This window comes from Neopsephotus bourkii, unplaced genomic scaffold (genome assembly GCF_033783945.1).
Source record: "Neopsephotus bourkii isolate Nb327-2 ecotype Australia unplaced genomic scaffold, CSIRO-AGI_Nbou_v1 NB_245, whole genome shotgun sequence".
NCBI lineage: Eukaryota > Metazoa > Chordata > Aves > Psittaciformes > Psittacidae > Neopsephotus > Neopsephotus bourkii.
The window spans coordinates 1,388,117-1,406,137 of NW_026900755.1; the positions used below are offsets into that span (position 1 = coordinate 1,388,117).

At 37.6% G+C, this 18,021-nt stretch overlaps 1 protein-coding gene across 4 annotated transcripts in view; it reads right to left on the reverse strand.

Annotated features, from left to right (window-relative positions):
- The window catches only part of LOC133208204 (transcription initiation factor TFIID subunit 4-like), a 248,593-nt gene that overhangs the window by 145,061 nt on the left and 85,511 nt on the right, over nt 1-18,021 (reverse strand). The window lies entirely within an intron of this gene.

The window sequence follows — 18,021 nt, forward strand, 5'->3', positions numbered from 1 at the left end:
AGATTGATACGAAGAACGTAAACACCAATTCAAATCCTCAAAAATATCTCAAACATTATTTCATCTCAGATTTTGAATATTTCAAATACACTTGATACTTCTTTCAAAAAACCCAACATATCTAAATTTATAAAACACTTCTATCTAAGTGTTAGAAGAAATTAGCGCTGACACAAACCCCCTACAAACTGAATTTACAGTTTATGGGATTAGACTTCAGGTAACAACACTTTTGACTAGATTGAAGCTAAGAAAATAACCTGCCAGTACATTATGCAACAATATACCAAACTACAGAAAATAAGAGAAAGTATCCTGACCACCCCATTCTGAAGAGGAAGGACTGCATATTCATTTTAAGTATAATCCTTTCAGAAAGTTAATGGTAACAGACATATTCCCATGAACAATCTTACTGTAATAAATATTCTGATCAGCAATACTACACGAGAATAACTGATTAGGTAATGCAACATATTATTTTAAATAGATAAAAGCATTTATAACCCCATAGCTCCTAGTAATCATTACTACCAATTTCAAAACTTTGGGTTTGCATAATCCTTCAGTAAATTCAGAGGAGGTGTTTGTTTTCTAGTCTCTTTGATATCATACTTGTTCCCACTTCAACAGAAACGCACAGAACACTACCTTGAGAAATTCAGTACTGGTAATGAAAACCTTGTATGATACAAACACAGTTATTCTTCATTAAAATAAAACTGAACTGACAAGTGTAGATGGAAGTGTCTCAGCCATTAGTTATATGTGAACTGAATATACACAAGCAGGGCCTGAACTGTCTTGGCCAATGTAAAAGGAAAGGAAATTTAGACTAAAAGTACCAATGTATGGTATCTTTTCTCCAGCTACTTTTGCCTAGAAAGAGCAGGTCCACTTCATGTATTCTATTTAGTGTATTTTTTAGTTTCATTCATTTAGAAATGCAACATATTTTCATGTCCTTCAGAAAAAGCAAATTCAGTTCATTTAGAGTTCGAAACCCCATTTTCCACATTTTTATGCTATATATTTTGTGATTTCAGTTATTATCATTAGTTGAACATAACATTATCTACAAACACACATCTCATCTACAGGACAAAAGAATTTCCTAAATACAAAATGAAATGTGGAAAAATATCTAAATAATAGTGCAAAGGTCTATACATACTTCCCTTTGCCAACTCATATTAGCTTTTTAGCTCAAATATCTTTGGCTCTCTTCCAGATTAAATGCCAGTTAGACAGACCTGCCCGCTTACCCTTTCAAGGTAGATAGCAACAGTGGTGAGCTCTAATCATTTACAAAGGTCATGATCGGAAGCTAGCCCGTAAGCAGTCATTTAAAATTCGATTGATCCCTATTTGTAGTCAGGGAAAGAAAATGGACATTTCAGCTGTATTGTAATTATGAGGCTTCAAGGCAACTGTAAATAGATGTGCAAATCTAGATACTGGCAAATACCTTAGAGAAGAAATTATTACTATAGTATAACATATATCCAGGAAAGGTTGAAGATAAAACTGCATATAAAAAAAGATCAATCATCTTTTTGCTAATTTGCCATGCTTGCTAGCCTATACGGGTTATCACAATTATCCGAAGCCTGATGAATATTTTAGCAAGGGCCAACTGGCTTGGAGTGATCTCAGACGAAGTTGTAAAGTGGATGGCTTCACAGAATAAGAAATTCTGCACTGGAGGAAGTATTCACTTCCTGGAAGTGCAGGTCAAAGATAAAGCCTGACAGTTAACTGGTATCATGCAGAAAGTGTTCTCTCTTATTCAAAGTCACCATTTCCATTTAGCACATGACAGGAAATCTGGGTTAGCCAATAGAGCTGGGCTCTGTTCTATTGAAAAACCACCAAGATCCTTCCCTTCACTTTCCCGTGGCACTCACCCTGCTTCACACAGTGTGTCTATTATTTAGGTTATAAGTTTTCAAGACATGGATCCTCCTCAATGTGCCTTACTTATAATCTGGCCCCAATGGGACCGATACACACTAATACAAATAAGGAATAAGCTGCCAGGTAAAACTCCAGACAAAAACACAATAGTTTCTGATATTGGTTTTACAGTACACATGTTGGTATACTACAATAGAAAACAAAACCTTCTTATGTATACTTCAAGGAATATTGGTCATAAAAATATCAAATACATCAAATATATTTGCATCATCAGCACAACCACAGTATCCTGGTGTTTTACATAGTAAGAGCTGAAGCAGTGAAATACTTGATAGGTATTACAGTACACAAATTCTCATCAATCTTTAAAAATTCTTTATTGCTGGTGATTTCCCCCCACCCCGGCTCATCTGAAGGTAGATGATAAAATTACATTTGAAAATAATCAAGAGAATTATGACCGTGATACTGATATTACCAACAGAAGCCTTTATCTTGCAGTGGTTACTTTACTCTAGCTGGCTTGAGGGAACATCTTTCCACACTCACTATTAACTGCTAATTTGCTTACAATAAAACATTTTTGCAGTTTACAGATACTTACTAGTGAGATAATTGACAAGATTCCTGGATGTTATTTAACATCCTGGAGCACAATAATCACCATTGTTGGCTTCTTCGTACCCATATTCCAGCTTGCTCTGATTTCCCTCTCCAAGGCACATACTTCCGTTTATTTATACCCTACATGAGATTATCTGTACTAGTCTCTTTCCTACTCATCACCTGACCCTTCAGAAAAAATATTATCCCCAATTGTAATCCTTGTTTAAAAAAGCAGTATCTTGCCTCTGGTGAAAAGAAGGGGACACTACACTTTTCATAAAGACATTTACACATGCAACGTGGCTGCCAACATCTGATTCAACAGGAGCTTTTTAAAATTAATGGCATGAAGATAGGAGCTATTTTTAATTGTCATAAAACCTGATATGGTTATTGCAGGTAACTTGCAAGAAGTTTAGGAATATCCAAGCTTCATGGGGGTTGTGTAAATAACCTAGATTTAATAACTCTGCTTTGGTGCCAACAGAGATTACTTTTAAGATGTACCTCTTGTACCACCAGATGACACTGACTAGTGGAGCATCTTCTCCCCAGTATACTCTAGTCCCTGCGACAAGTGGAAATGACTTTGCAACCAGTTCGACTTTGCAACCACTTCTGCATACAGAGCTACACGGTAATCACCCTCTGAATTCTTAGCACTAATAATAAGGTGAATTACATGTAGCTATCTTCAGCATTCTGAAATTACTCTTAAAAGTAACTAAAACTAAAGCTACTTAAGCTTCTTACTCGATTTTTAAAGTAACAAAACAGATTGTTACTACAGTGTAGTTTATCTTCTAACTAAGCTAGTTAATAATTTCTGGATAGTTAAACAAATGAAGCACCCGTTAATGTCTATATATTCTGATAAAAAAATAAATTTCCTGTTAATTAATATGATTTAGCAGAAGTGAATCTAACTCAGTACATCAACCAACAAGATGCTACTATTTGACACCTGTATTCATTCACATTCTCATTTTCATATTGGACTGCTGATGCAGTAACATTCTTCAACTTGCCTTCATTACAATTAATACGGATATATTTATCAATAGTATATTCAAATTTCTACCCTCTGGGAAAAAAACAATGCTTCATTTAGAACCACACTAACCAACAACAATTAACTTTTTTGAAAGTCAAAATATTAATCTAAACCACAAATATTCTGACATATTATACAAGGAAAATGCTTAAAGACGAGATGCTGTTCCTTGCTCCTTATTTGATCCCAACTTATTTTTAGCATGCCATTTACTTACTGAAAGGTATTTCATTACTTAATGACTTTAACTTAGATGCCACTGATGAAAAAGTACAGTATAAAAATTAAGCACCAGTATTTTTTTCACACAGCAAAATTTTTGTGATGTTGCAATGACATTAAAACCCAAGGAAGAACACTACTTCACTACTTCAATAAAGCTAAGAAGAGAGGTCCTAGAATTTTAGTTTGTTTTCCTTAGATCATTATGTTCTGATACATTTATATATTTCAGAAAGAAATGCCACAAGCCATATGCCACAAGGAAAACAGCCAGATGTCTATCTAAAGTATCAACATTAGATCTTAAAATCTAGATTTAATAATTTCCAAAAATCAAGAACTCACTTATCCATGGCATGCTTTGTAAGTAATTTTTGTGAAAGAAACCAAGCATTTTAAACCTTTTACACTTTAAGCCTTTTCTGCAATACAAACCATCGTGAGAACTGTCACTGAGCTTATAATATGTGGTGTTAGTATGCTTAGTGAATACTTTCTCCTTCTTAGAATCACAGGCTGCTTTGGGTTGGAAGGGACCTTAAGGCTCACCCAGTACCAACCCCCTGCCAGAGGCAGGGTAAACCTTCCACTAGACCAGGTTGCTCCAGGCGCTGTCCAACCTGGCCTTGAGCACTGCCAGGGATGTGGCAGCCACATTCTTAGATTTTTACTTCCACTGGGAATTGTGGCAGTCCACACAACTGTAAGAAACCACCTGTTTCAAAACTGAGTATTTAATTTTCAAGACATAAGAACTTCCATCCATTACTCTAGTATTATAATAACCACAGAGGACAGTGAAGATTATTTTCCACTTTCTTAAAAAATCAACTGAACCACGAGTAAATTCAAGGAAGCTCTTGCTAGAAAAATAAATTCTACAAATTTTTTCAAGGTATGAATTTAGTCTGGAAAGGCAACTGTAAAACAAATGCTGGATACTTGGTATGAGCACCTAGAGATCTCAAATCAAACACCTTCTCCAATCCAGAAAATGAAAAGGCCTAGCAGTGGCTGTAATCTGTACTGTCAACAGAGGATTCTCCCTCTTCAGTGAGCACAAAAGTCTGTTAATGTCAGCTATGCAAACAACCCAGTGAACCTAACATGCTCAGCTGAATCCATAGGAAAAGGAAATGTCACACAGCAAATGAAGCACTGCACTACGCTTCAGAAAGACAGGAGCTTTACACAACCATGAGCAAAAAGCGTATTGGAAGGATGGTAAAGTGTGCTCCAAATGGAGGGCAAAGACTAAGCAAACTGAAATTAGCTTTGTTTAAATCAAGAGATGCAGATGAAATATGGGCATGAGCTAGTAATGACCACACCTGGAGAAAAATTCCTTCAATATAATCAGAAAATAAGAGGATGACTGGAACTCTTAACAATTCAAGTCTACATATAAACACCTTCAAAAATAAAAACGAGAAGAGACAGGAGTCAAAGAGGTGCTTTTCTACCTACAGGCAGGAATCATGGATGCTTTTTGGCTTGGAAGGAAAATAATCCAGTGACAGAGACACACAGATGATTGTGAAGATAAAGAAGGAGTAAGAGCTTGAGGAAATATTCAAGTATGTTTAAATACTGTCAATACAGAATTTGAGAAGGGAAGAGAAGCTAAGTTGTAAAAGTAAGTTTCTATAGACTCAGAGCTACTGATTTTGGCTACTCACAATTCCCAAATTTGTTCAGAGATACCACCTAAGAAAAAGAAAAGAGGACGGAGGCTAACAGCACGAGAGAAGCTATAAATATTGACAAGACTGTGAACCGCAATCAAGAATTAATACAGCCAGGAATGAACAGCAAACAGGAAATCGGCAACAGAGAGCACAACATGGCAGAAATGTTTGATGAAAGCAAGATCATATACACAATGATTTAAGCATTGATTTCTAGCCAATAGGCATCAATGGAGATCCCTCCTAATGCTGTTGGCGATGGATGGTTTAATTCCTGATAAGAGGGTCATATGCTGGGAAAAGCTTGTCTTAATTGATGGTTCTGCAACATATATCTATCAGTCTCAGACAGTAATTACACCCCCTAGAAAAACACCTTTTTTACTGAGGAGGGCCTGAAATGTGGAACCATTACACATGTCCTAAGATGCCCACAACAGAAGGTGCAATTAAAAAATGAAACTCATTAAAAATGTTGGCAGTAACCTAAACAAGCTCAGGACAATGATCAAGAAGGATCAGTGAACATCAGACAGCGTGTCTTGAAAAACAGATAATGTCTGCAGACCGCCCATGCTGTGCTTCTGCCTCTCTTTTGCATTTCTGAAGTCTCTAAAGGTCAGCAGAACTCCTACAGCAATAACACTGACTTGTATGAAACTGGTCCAAAGAAGCTAAAGTTTATATGTGGCACTGCAATAATGCAATACCAGAGAAACTATATGTGGGTAACAGTAAATCATTTACTGAATGTGTTCTGTGATACACTTAAACATTCACAGCTCTACCGAATGATATCCAATATTCTACAGTACAAAGCTGGATGCTACTTCTCCACAAATGCTCTGCCACAACTCAGTAAAAGCTCTGATCCTCACCTGCAATGGCTGTACATCTATTTGATACAGATCAAGATTTTACTTTACTCAAAGAGGTGCGTGCATTGGTTGGTCTTCTTCCTTTTCTTCCCTCCTTCCTTTTTTTCTTTTTAACAACAGTTAAAAATTATTGCACGGTATTGAAAAAAACCACCTTAGGCAAAGACTAAGCTGGGAACATTTCAGCCCCCAACGTGAGTTTCTCAAAATAATGAGCATCTGATTACAGTACTGGAACCTTCACTGGGATGCTTTTGACCAAGTGTCTTTCCTACAGTAGACATTTGTGTTCATGACATCTAATTTCATTACAGTAGAAGTTTACCCAAATTTTTCATTAACATTTGCCCTATTACTTTGAACACTACGTATGTCAAAATTCTGATACAGAAAACTAAGTGCATCCTGCCTTTCATCATTATTTTTGCCTGAAAAGAGCTACCTTAATTGTAATTTTCTCCAGTCATGTAAATTACCAAATTTAATGCAATTTTTAAAATAATTATCAGTAAAACTAGTTTTATCTTCTTACTACTACTCAGATCACATACTGTCTGAACTGATTTATATATATATTCATATTTGTAGGCTTAATTTTCTTGGAAGTCTCCTTAGAAGCTTCCTTACAGCATACAAAAAAAATCAAAAGCATGAAGAATTTTAGAGTGATTTTAAGAAGGCTTGTCATTTTTTAACATAATTCATCTCTAGTAGTACTTTATTCTGCAAATATTTTGAAGTTCTTACCCCACTAGTCCCTTTAATCAACTAATGGTCTTTATAGGTATCTATGAACTTCTTTTGGTTAATTCTGTATATTTCTGATTGGTTGCCTTTTTGATTTTCCAAATACAATGCACTGTTTTAGTTTAACTTAAAACCATTTATTTCTACAGCTGTCCAACCATTTCTTGAGCTTCATGTTCCCATCTATAGTAATACAAGGTATAATATTTATTTTAACAAATTTTCTCAAATTCCTCTGGAAAGAGTTCTCTAACTATGTAGGGGTTTTTGTCTTTATAGTAACCTTAATAATCACATTTCTTCATTCCTTAAAATCTGTTGTTGGTTCTTGGTTATACTATTCTTCAAACAACTTAGCTCCAATAGCACTAGTTCTAGGCTCTTCTATACTAAGCAGATACAGATCATTTGAGCAAAGGGTTTCTCAGGCACAGAAAACTGGCAGGATCAGTATTACCAGAGCTAGCAACTTTCTGAGATGTCAGTAACTTACTTGTAATAAATCAGAAAAAGTTCTGAAAAAAAATCCCTAAGATCTGTGATTTTATTTTTTGTTATTGGTCTTAATTTTATTTCAAAGCAACTCAAGACTGGACAATGACAGATTTTCTCAAACTGTTCTTCAAAGGAAACAAGATATACCCATAAAGTATAAATCAGACTAGTAAGAATACCTGTCAAAAAGCTTGATGGCTTACTCACAGGCTCCTTAATTCAAGTGCAAGCAACAGAAGGATACCCTCACTTCTGGGGCATGGTTGAAAAAAGACTGGTTGAGAACTTTTCTCAGGTCCTTTGTTAATCTAAGTGGGGCCTTACTATCCTCCCAAGATTTCTAGGATGCTCTCCTTGCCACCTGAAGTGAGACACTGTATGAGGGGCTCCAGAAGATATTTTAATGAAGATTTAGGAATATAAAATACAGTTAAAACCTGTATGAATTATCATCATATCTAGATTTACAGACTGGAGTTACAAAGAGCAGCAAACGTGTTGAGCTGTGGCTTTAGTTAGGGAGGTCTGACAGAAGCAGTGGGATAATGGGAGCCAACTCAACTAATAAAAGTGAGGAAATACACTTTATTTTTTTTTTAAATCATGTACTGGAAAACACAAGGGTCAGATGAACCTCACAACCAAGCTTTCCACCAGCTCCCTGTGCCTGCAGCTGGAGTGCATGCAGTAACTCCCAGAGGCTGTGCTGTCCACTGTAACACAGTGTTAAAGGTTGTACTAAAACATGAATCAATGGCTCTATTTTTCAGATGGCAAAGTGTCCCTGAAATAAACAATTTTGAAACTGCCCCTTAAAGAATCTTTCATTGTATCTGAGTAATACAACAGCTCTTGGATACTGACAGCTCTCCATGGCTGCTACAACTCTGCATGATTAGTACTATGAGACTCCAATCAAGAATTTTATCTGCACATCTTCTTTGTACATCACGAGTTTTGATAGCATAGCATGGCCTTTTGTTACTTTTATTTCTATTCCATCTCAGGCACACACTTGAAACCTGAAATAATTAAGAACCAGTACAACAGAACTGCAGCAAAAACCCAGGAAATGTATGGTTTTGGTCAGTGCATCAAGGGAGTCAACTGAAGACCAAGGTACATAGGAAGATCTCAGCTCTGTGAAAGCGGAGAGTGACAGAAGTCACACCATAAAATCTCAAGTCAGTCTGAAGTATTTTGCCCATTAAAAAAAAAAAAAAAAACAAAACAACTCTTTTGGTGAAATTTCTCTGCCTGTATGCCATTATACAAAACTTCAAAATAGTTTATCAGAAATTTTGGTAAGAGGCTTTATTATCTAGATTATTCCAAAAGAAAACGCCCAGATTTTCATACCAGTCATCTCACATTCTTATGGGAAATCTGCATCTTGAAACTGCTAGCCTCATTTGAGGAAATGAGGCAAGTGGAGCAATCTACTAAAAATCATTTGGCTGCAATAATTTTAATCAAATAGTTAGAGAGAATGGCATTGAAGTCATAAACAGATGGGAAATGTTGAGAGACTGGTTGTGCACTTTTAACACAATATCCTTTTTTCAGTCTGGATTGTGGTTTGAGCAAGTCTAAGTGACATTACAAAATTTTAATTTATTCTGAAACTATATGCAACTACAGAATGCACAGTATAGCGAGTATGCTACTCTTTTCCAAAGTGAGATTCGAGGCAGAGCAATATCAGGAACAAAAATAGCCAGACGCCCACATCCTTCTCCCCCTTAAAAGTCATGGGGATAGGACTGGTTCACTTGCAAAATGGAAGTTCCACTGGGGATGCAAAACAACCTCAAAATTTAAATAATCTACATCTTTTCTGGTTTAGATTTAACTACGGCAAAACTGCTACTGCTCATTCCTCCTGCAGATCAAGGAAACAACACACTACAGTGTGGGGACAAAATATTTCAAGCAATTTTTCATACACTGACAAGTAGTAAATTAGGGAACCTTGTAAGTACAATACAGTAGTCATCCCCTTCTATTGATCACATATAATTTACATCTTATAAAGATGTGAATTCTTGCATTCTCACTCCACAAGGAAAATCTCAATGATTTATTCATTTCAAATAAAAAATAGAAGGTAGATGAGAAGAATTACTTCACAGGCAGTAGCTTTCTCAGGGCACTAGTGCTAGGCTCTTCTTTCGCACTGCCCGAAGGGCCTTTGTGTGCAAGTCCCTCTAATTAACAAGGTGAATCATGCAGCAGTTCCCTAATTAGTGAACATGACAAGCCAATGGAAACAAGCAGACAGACCTGGCGTACAGATATGGTCAACAAAAGGCATACCATTAAAAAAAAATAACGTATCTTTCACGTAAATAAAATACAAAAAGAGAACTAGCATAATACCTAATTTCCTTTTTCGTGTTTTATGCTTATTCCTCATTTATTGCAGATATAAATAACGACACAATAAATCAAGGTTTCCAACTGCAAGTCGGACCACCCCTCCAAAATCAAAGAGTAGCTATCCTACGTGAGTAAGCATCTGCTTAAGGGACATAATTTGTTTTCTCTCGTCTTCTGCTGTAAAGAACTGCAGTTACATTACGGTTAGCACTTTCAGAATCCCGTAATTAATTCTATTCAGAATTTTTTTCTTGAAATTGTTGCTCACCAGAAGATAAAATTAATAAATAGCACTTTTATTATTGCATTATAAAAATGCCTACATTCCCAATATGTAATAATTTCTAACTTTTGTAAAATAATAAATAATAAAAGTGAATAATCAAAGAATCAGATTTTCATTAAAAAGGAAATGAGATGATCTAAAATGTACCTCCTTACATTCATCTTCTCAAGTAAAATATTTTAAATCTTCCACTCTTTCTTCTGTTTCTCCCCAAAATACTCCCCCCATCTCCAAAACACATGGGGGTTTAATTAGTTTTCCATTTATTGCAAATTGAACCTTTGATTTAAATCTTAACAATTCTTCAACTTATTGCAAGTCTAAAATGCATATAACTAAAAGCGGAATATAATTCTTCACAGAAAAATTCCACTATATTCTTATTTCTCTATTCCTTGGTACATCAAGTGAGGTAGGGTACACATTCTCCCTCTCCTCATTACAAGTCCCTCTTCCTCACAATCTTGAAAAGAAATATTTCTGACTTTCTTCTTCTAATCGGGTAAAATTTCCTTACATTCTAGAATCAATGTTCAAAATACTGAGGTTTAAAAAAACCCCTTCACTTTTTTCACCAGTCCAGTTTTAAAAACATGGGATTAAAATACTGGCCCCTAAGTAATAAAGGGTTCTACAAGCCTTTAAAGGTTCTTTTGTGGGGGTATAAATTTGAAGAATATATAATGAGGTTCTATTATAGAACTGATTAACTGTTTAAAAACTGTTTTAAATTCCATGGGAATATCCACAACAAATAGTATCAGAGATCATGAGCAGAAAACTAAAATCACTACAAGCTGTTTGCTATGTTTATTTCCCTTCTTAGCATTTGAGCCTCCCCTATCTTCTCTTAGATCCCACTCAACAAAACCGTTCTTAGGACAGTGCAGAAGAGCTTTAAACACAGGCTGAGAAGTATCCTCTTTTAACATCAAGGCACAACAGATAATCTGCTAACAACTGAACTATGATCTGCCATATGCACAGAGGAAGTATTCAGCAAACAACCTGTCACAAATGCTTACTGTTTCAGTAACCAACTCACCAAAGGCCTTTGCTTTATAAAATACACCACAAACTCTGGCACACAATTTATTATCAAAGACAATTGTAATTAAATGCAAAACTACTGCAAAAACAAAACAGATTCCGTGCATTAAAAAGCTTTACATTCTTCTTTGAGTCTTAAATAACAAAATCAAAGCTAGGAGATTGGAAATACATGCTAAACATGCAAAATAAAAATCAGTGCAAAAAATCACAAAATTTTGAGTTGATTTTCAATTAAAGCATATACATAAACACAACTATATATATGCAATTACAGAAGTAGTCTGCATTTAAGGAAAAAGGTTAAATGGAGCTGATAAGAAGAAATTATAATTGTCCACAAGAGATGCTTTGATACAAGATTGTATGTAACACTAGACAGACAAATTGTTTGTTTTGAATACTGCTACAGATGTCAGTAGTGTTATCCCAGAGTTACAATGGTGTAACAGAGAAGAAATCAATTTCCGATATTTTAAGTATGAGGAACTCATATTTTAAAAAGTGACAGGAGTAAAAACACACAAGGAGGGCAAACAGGGCAAAAATAAAAATCCCCAAGACAGAATAGCCGGATCATTCTCCTATTTGTCACACAGTCTACCATATGTCACCAGCATTCCCTACGTTGGCATGCCTGCTCAGGCAGACATTTCCTTCTCCATCAGATTTAAGGGTTTGTTTCTCAAATTTCAGTACTTAACCAGAAATAACATCCCCATGTACATAGTTGGGCAGATAAGAGTCATTTACCCAGGAATTATTTTTAATGCCTCAGTTAAAATTATGTAAAGATATTTAAGAAATGTACATTTATGTTTTCCTTCATACAGCTAAGCAGATCACAGAAATCATCACATATTGCAATGTTCACAGAAGCATCAGTTGACAAACCTAAGAAATGCAGGCATTTTAGATAACGTGACAACATACAAGATACTTAAGTATGTTATAATCGCTCTATATCCAGAATATAAAAAAAAAAAACACCACAGAGTAGACTGCTGTCACATACTACTGAAACCCAGCACCTTCTATTGAGCACCATGACTCCATGCAACACGTATGTAAGTTTAGCTCAATAGTGAAGTGTATTTTATGTCAGTGTAAATTACTGAGATTAAACCTTGAAAAAACTGGAATGAACAACTGGTTTCTGATAAGCCTGCCAGTCTCTCCTGACCTCAAGTTACTTTTGTCCCTTAAGAAGATACATCTCTAGTATAATCCAGAGCCTCGTTTGACTTCTGCACCCTAAAATAAGGTACAGGTTTTCAATAAAGACTAAATTAGAGGTTTTAGGGTTAGCTACTGTAGCTTCATGGTCTTTAGGCATTTTCCATGCAAGCTGGAGGTCTGTATCATTCTACCTAAGTAAAATATATAAGAAATGTAAACAATTTGTATTCTTAGAAGGGGGAAAAATCATCCTTTATTTATGTATTCTGACACACCCCAGTAAACACTGGATTCCCTCTGCATATTGCTTAAGAAGGAGAAACCAGCAGCTGCTAATGGCAGACCATGATTAAAACAGAGAACAATTTTGTTGCATATTGAATTTATTCTGCCTTAAAAAAAGGAAGTAAAAAGTGCTTTACGTAATTGAACAGCAGCATATACAGTGAAGTAATAATGTATATTGAATAACTTTCTCAATTATTACCTGTCATAGTAAGATAGAGCAGATATCCCTATGTATTCTGCAGGTAACCTATACTGGGGAGCCCATCTCACTTCTTCAGAGCTGACAGATGTCTGTTATTGCCACAAAGTGCTGGGATGCCTTAAGGCTAAGAGGCACCTTATGAAAACATAAACTTTTCAAAAATTTAAACACAGATTTTGAAAATTATCGTATTTCTCATTAAATTGCTCCCCTTTCTCCTGCCTTCCTGCACAAAATTAACACCTAAGTTTTTCATGCTTCTAATTTCGCATTTGGTATTATGTGACACCTTCCTAAAGCTTACTTGACTTGCCTGACATGTTTGCCAGGTATGAGCACTTCTGCCAGGTTAGATTTATTTGTTTATTTAACAGGTTAGGTTTATTTATTTATTTATTTAACTATTCTTACTTTTGGGGAAATTTATAGATTTTCATACACCTTAACATGTGAATATGGCTTTTGGCCATACAGGGCGAAAATCACTTTAAAACCTGATAGTATGTCAAAAAAAAAACAAGATTAAGAGAAACCTTCAGAAATCTACATGGTGTTATTTCTTTTTAAATAATAGAAATGCATTTCTGAATATAAATTTACTAGTTGCAAAGGGAAAGGACACGGAAGAGTAAGGAAGCCTACTCTGTTTTTCAGATGGCTTATTTAGTTTTTCATATGGCTGTGTAGAGTCAATAAACCCATGAACTGTAATTGGATCATACTGGTTTTCAATTCCTTTCCCTTCTACCCTACATATAGTGAGGTATCACTTTTGAGGAAGCTGTAACACCTCAGTGTACAGACACCTGTCAGCACAAACATATAACGTGCTTTCCCATTCCAGAAAATCCTATTCTCATCTTTCTGTCCATTTCTATGGAAAACTAGAAGTTAACCACCAATTCAGCAGTAACTTTAAACTTTAAATGAAAACAAAATCCTTACAAATAATTACACAACTGCCTAATAAGGTTAAAAATACAGTGACACTTTTCAAGTGTACCTTTTAGACATAGCTGTATCTACCTTTAGTAATACATACTTGAGGGAAAAATAATCATCCTGTTTACCCTGAATGGCAAGAATACATTTTATTTATTTTTAAAGATACTAAAGGGAAAAATTTTCAGGGTAGGTTGAGCAGTATGTTACATCTAAGTTGATGTGACTATTGGGAGACTCACAGGCTTTCACAAAGGTATTTTTAACGACAAGACTAAGCTAAGAATAGGAAATAGATGCTAACACGCCTTTCATGACCTCTACACATTATTGGCTAGCCGCCAGGCTTGTAGTTTAGGAAAAGAGTATGCAGATAACTGAGCTATAGATGGAAAAGTTTAGTATTTACTACATCAAAACTGACACTTTTTACTCTGCTGTTGCGTGTTTTATATGTTCCTTATGACTTTACCACAGTAAACTACCTGAAAATGACAACAAAGCTACTATTCCCATTACTCCACAATAAATACATACATATGTAAATACATAAATGTAAATCCTCAAATCCCAGCACAAACTGAAGATGATAATGAGCCTTGTACAAAAATTATGAGACTTTTACAAAGCACATTTACAGAATCAGATTATTTCTTTGTATCTGATTTCATAACCAGCTAAATAAAATATTCTTTAAGAGATCTGTGAAAATTAATGTCTTGTGCATAAGCTACTTGGAGATACACAAATATTGCATGCACATATTTTAACACTCTCAAAAATATGCTGGCAAGGAAATTTAAAATTACGCTTTTAAAATTTTACTACTACAGCTCCAACTTCAGCTTTAACTCTGCTCCCGTGAACTCTTTCATCTTCCACTAACAGGCTAGAAACAGACCACGGATTTTATGAAACTCAGTGTGTTCTACAAAATATATACATTTGAAACAAGGTTCTGCCATTGTAAAATGACAAGAACATGCAAATACCCTTCCAGACTACAGCCGGGAAGTAGATGTGGGGACCACGGGTAGACTTTTGTATGTGGGGCTTGCACAAAGAAGAGACTGAAGATTTGTCAGCAGGAGGTATGCAGCTGATTGCTGATGGCCAGCTGCCTGCTGCCGGTGCAATGTGCAGCACCCAGACTGAGTGGGCAGAGGAACAGAAGATTTAGTAGGTGCGTCTCGATCCCCTTAGGTTATCTCATGTGACGGGAGCGCCTGGAGGAACTGGGGGCAGATGAAAGCTGGCAGCTGTGTGCTGCCTCAGGCGCTCCAGGGCTGCCAAACAGGGCTTACAAACATGTTAGCTCAGCGGCAGAATTAAAGCCCTTATTCGGGTTTATTTTGGGGTAAAAAAACAGTGTGCATACTGAGAATGGGGGAAAACTTGCCCTGCAGGCTGAAGCCTAAGTACACCTTGACCTCTCCTTGCAAGCTTCTATAGGGTAGAGCAGGCTTGACTGAGGGACAAAACAGCTAAATAATAATTTAGATTGTTGTCCAAGTAAACTCCTCAGTTTCTGACAAGCTGACACAGCTGACATTTGCTGCCCTCTACTTATTAAATAGGCAATCATATTCTGAAGTTTTCTAAAGCACCACTCTTTTGCCAGATCAGCAGGGAAGTAAATCTGTCGCAGTGTTCAGATAATAGAGTTATGTGATTTTTCTACATTTACGCTTGCTCCATATGAAAATATCTCTTCTCCCACACACACTTTTCCCTTTCCTTTCCTTCCTTTCCCTTTCCTCTTTTCTGACTGTGATGTCGCAGACTAAGGAAAAGATTGTTTCTACCTCAGGAAGACAAATATTCGGACAACATACCACTGAGGCAGAAGAGGAACTGGGAATTCAGTCTTGATATCGTCCTTGTGCAAATTGATCTGATATATGTATGTGTGTGTGTGTGTGTACATATATATTAGAGATGTATGCACGTCTACGGGGGTGTGATATAATAGGTATCGCAGAAACATGGTGGGATGGCTCCTATGACTGGAGTGTTGGAATGGAAGGTTACAGGCTCTTTAGAAAAGAGAGGCCTGGCAGGCGCAGAGGGGGAGCTGCTATTTATGTTAGGGATAGGCTGGACAGTACAGAACTCTGTCTGGGGACAGGTGAGCAGTTAACAGAGAGTTTGTGGGTCAGGGTTAAAGGGATAACAGAGATGGGAGACATTACTGTGGGGATCTGTTATAGACTGATCAAGAGGAATCTGTGGATGAAGCACTCTACAGAGAGATGGGAACAACCTCACTCTCCCAGGCCCTTGTTCTCATGGGGGACTTCAACCATGCTGGTATCTGCTGGAGGGACAGTACGGCCCGGCACAAGCAATCCAGGAGGTTCCTAGATTCTGTGGAAGACAACTTCCTTCTGCAAGTAATAGAGGAGCCGACAAGGAGAGGTGCCATGCTTGACCTCGTGCTCACCAACAGGGAAGGGCTCGTTGGAAATGTGGCACTCCAGGGCAGCCTTGGTTGCAGTGACCACGAGATGGTTGAATTTGAGATCCTCAGGACAGTGAGAAGAGCGTGCAGCAAGCTCACTGCCCTGGACTTCAAGGGAGCAGACTTTGGCCTCTTCAGGAACCTGCTTAGTAAGGTTTTATGGGATATAGCCCTAGAGGGCAGGGGGGCCCAAGACTCCTGGTTGGTCTTCAAGGATCACCTGCTATAAGCTCAGGAGTGCTGCATCCCAACTAGAAGGAAGTGCAGCAGGAGGGCCTGGAGACCTCCTTGGATGGATAAGGAGCTGTGGATGAAAAATTCAGATGAAAAAAGAGTCTTATAGAAAGTGGAAGCAAGGACAGGCAGCCTGGGAAGAGTAGAGGAATGTTGTCTGGGAAGCTAGGGACCCGGTTAGGAAAGCTAAGGCCCAGTTAGAATTAAACTTGGCTAGGGATATTAAGGAAAACAGGAAGGGATTCTACAGGTACACAGCAAATAAAAAACAGACTAGGGAGAATGTAGGCCCCCTCAGGAAGCTCTCAGGTGAACTAGCTACACAGGATTTGGAGAAGGCTGAGGTTCTGAATGACTTCTTTGCCTCGGTCTTCTCTAGCAAAGGCTCTGACCACACCACCCAAGTCTTGGAAGGCAGACGCAGGGACTGTGAGAATGAAGACCTTGGGCCCACTGTAGGAGAGGAATTGGTTCGAGACCATCTTAAAAATCTGAACGTGCACAAGTCCATGGGTCCTGATGAAATCCATCCGCAGGTCCTGAAGGAGCTGGCGAATGAAGTTGCTAAGCCGCTGGCCATCATATTTGAAAAATCATGGCAGTCAGGTGAAGTTCCCGATGACTGGAAAAAGGGAAATATAACCCCCATTTTCAAGAAGGGGAAAATGGATGACCCAGGCAATTACAGACCAGTCAGTCTCACCTCTGTGCCTGGCAAAATCTTGGAGCAGATTCTCCTGGAAGGCATGCTAAGGCACATGAAAAACAACAAGGTGCTTGGTGACAGCCAGCATGGCTTCATTAAGGGGAAATCCTGCCTGACCAATTTGGTGGCCTTCTATGATGGGGCTACAGAACTGATGGACAGGGGTAGAGCAGTTGATGTCATCTACCTGGACTTGTGTAAAGCGTTCGACACTGTCCCACACGACATCCTTGTCTCTAAATTGGAGAGACATCAATTTGATGGATGGACCACTCAGTGGATAAAGAACTGACTGGATGGCCGCACACAAAGAGTTGTGGTCAATGGCTCAGTGTCCAGCTGGAGACCAGTAACAAGTGGTGTCCGTCAGGCATTGGTGTTGGGACCAGTCTTGTTCAACATCTTTGTCACTGACATGGACAGTGGGATTGAGTGCACCCTCAGCAAGTTTGCCAATGACACCAAGCTGTGTGGTTCGGTTGATAAGCTGGAGGGAAGGAATGCCATCCAGAGGGACCTTGACATGCTTGTGAGGTGGGCTGATGCCAACCTCATCAAGTTTAACCATGCTAAGTGCAAGGTCCTACACCTGGGTCGGAGCAATCCCAGACACAGCTACAGGCTGGGCAGAGAAGAGATTCAGAGCAGCCCTGCGGAGAAGGACTTGGGGGTGATGGTCAATGA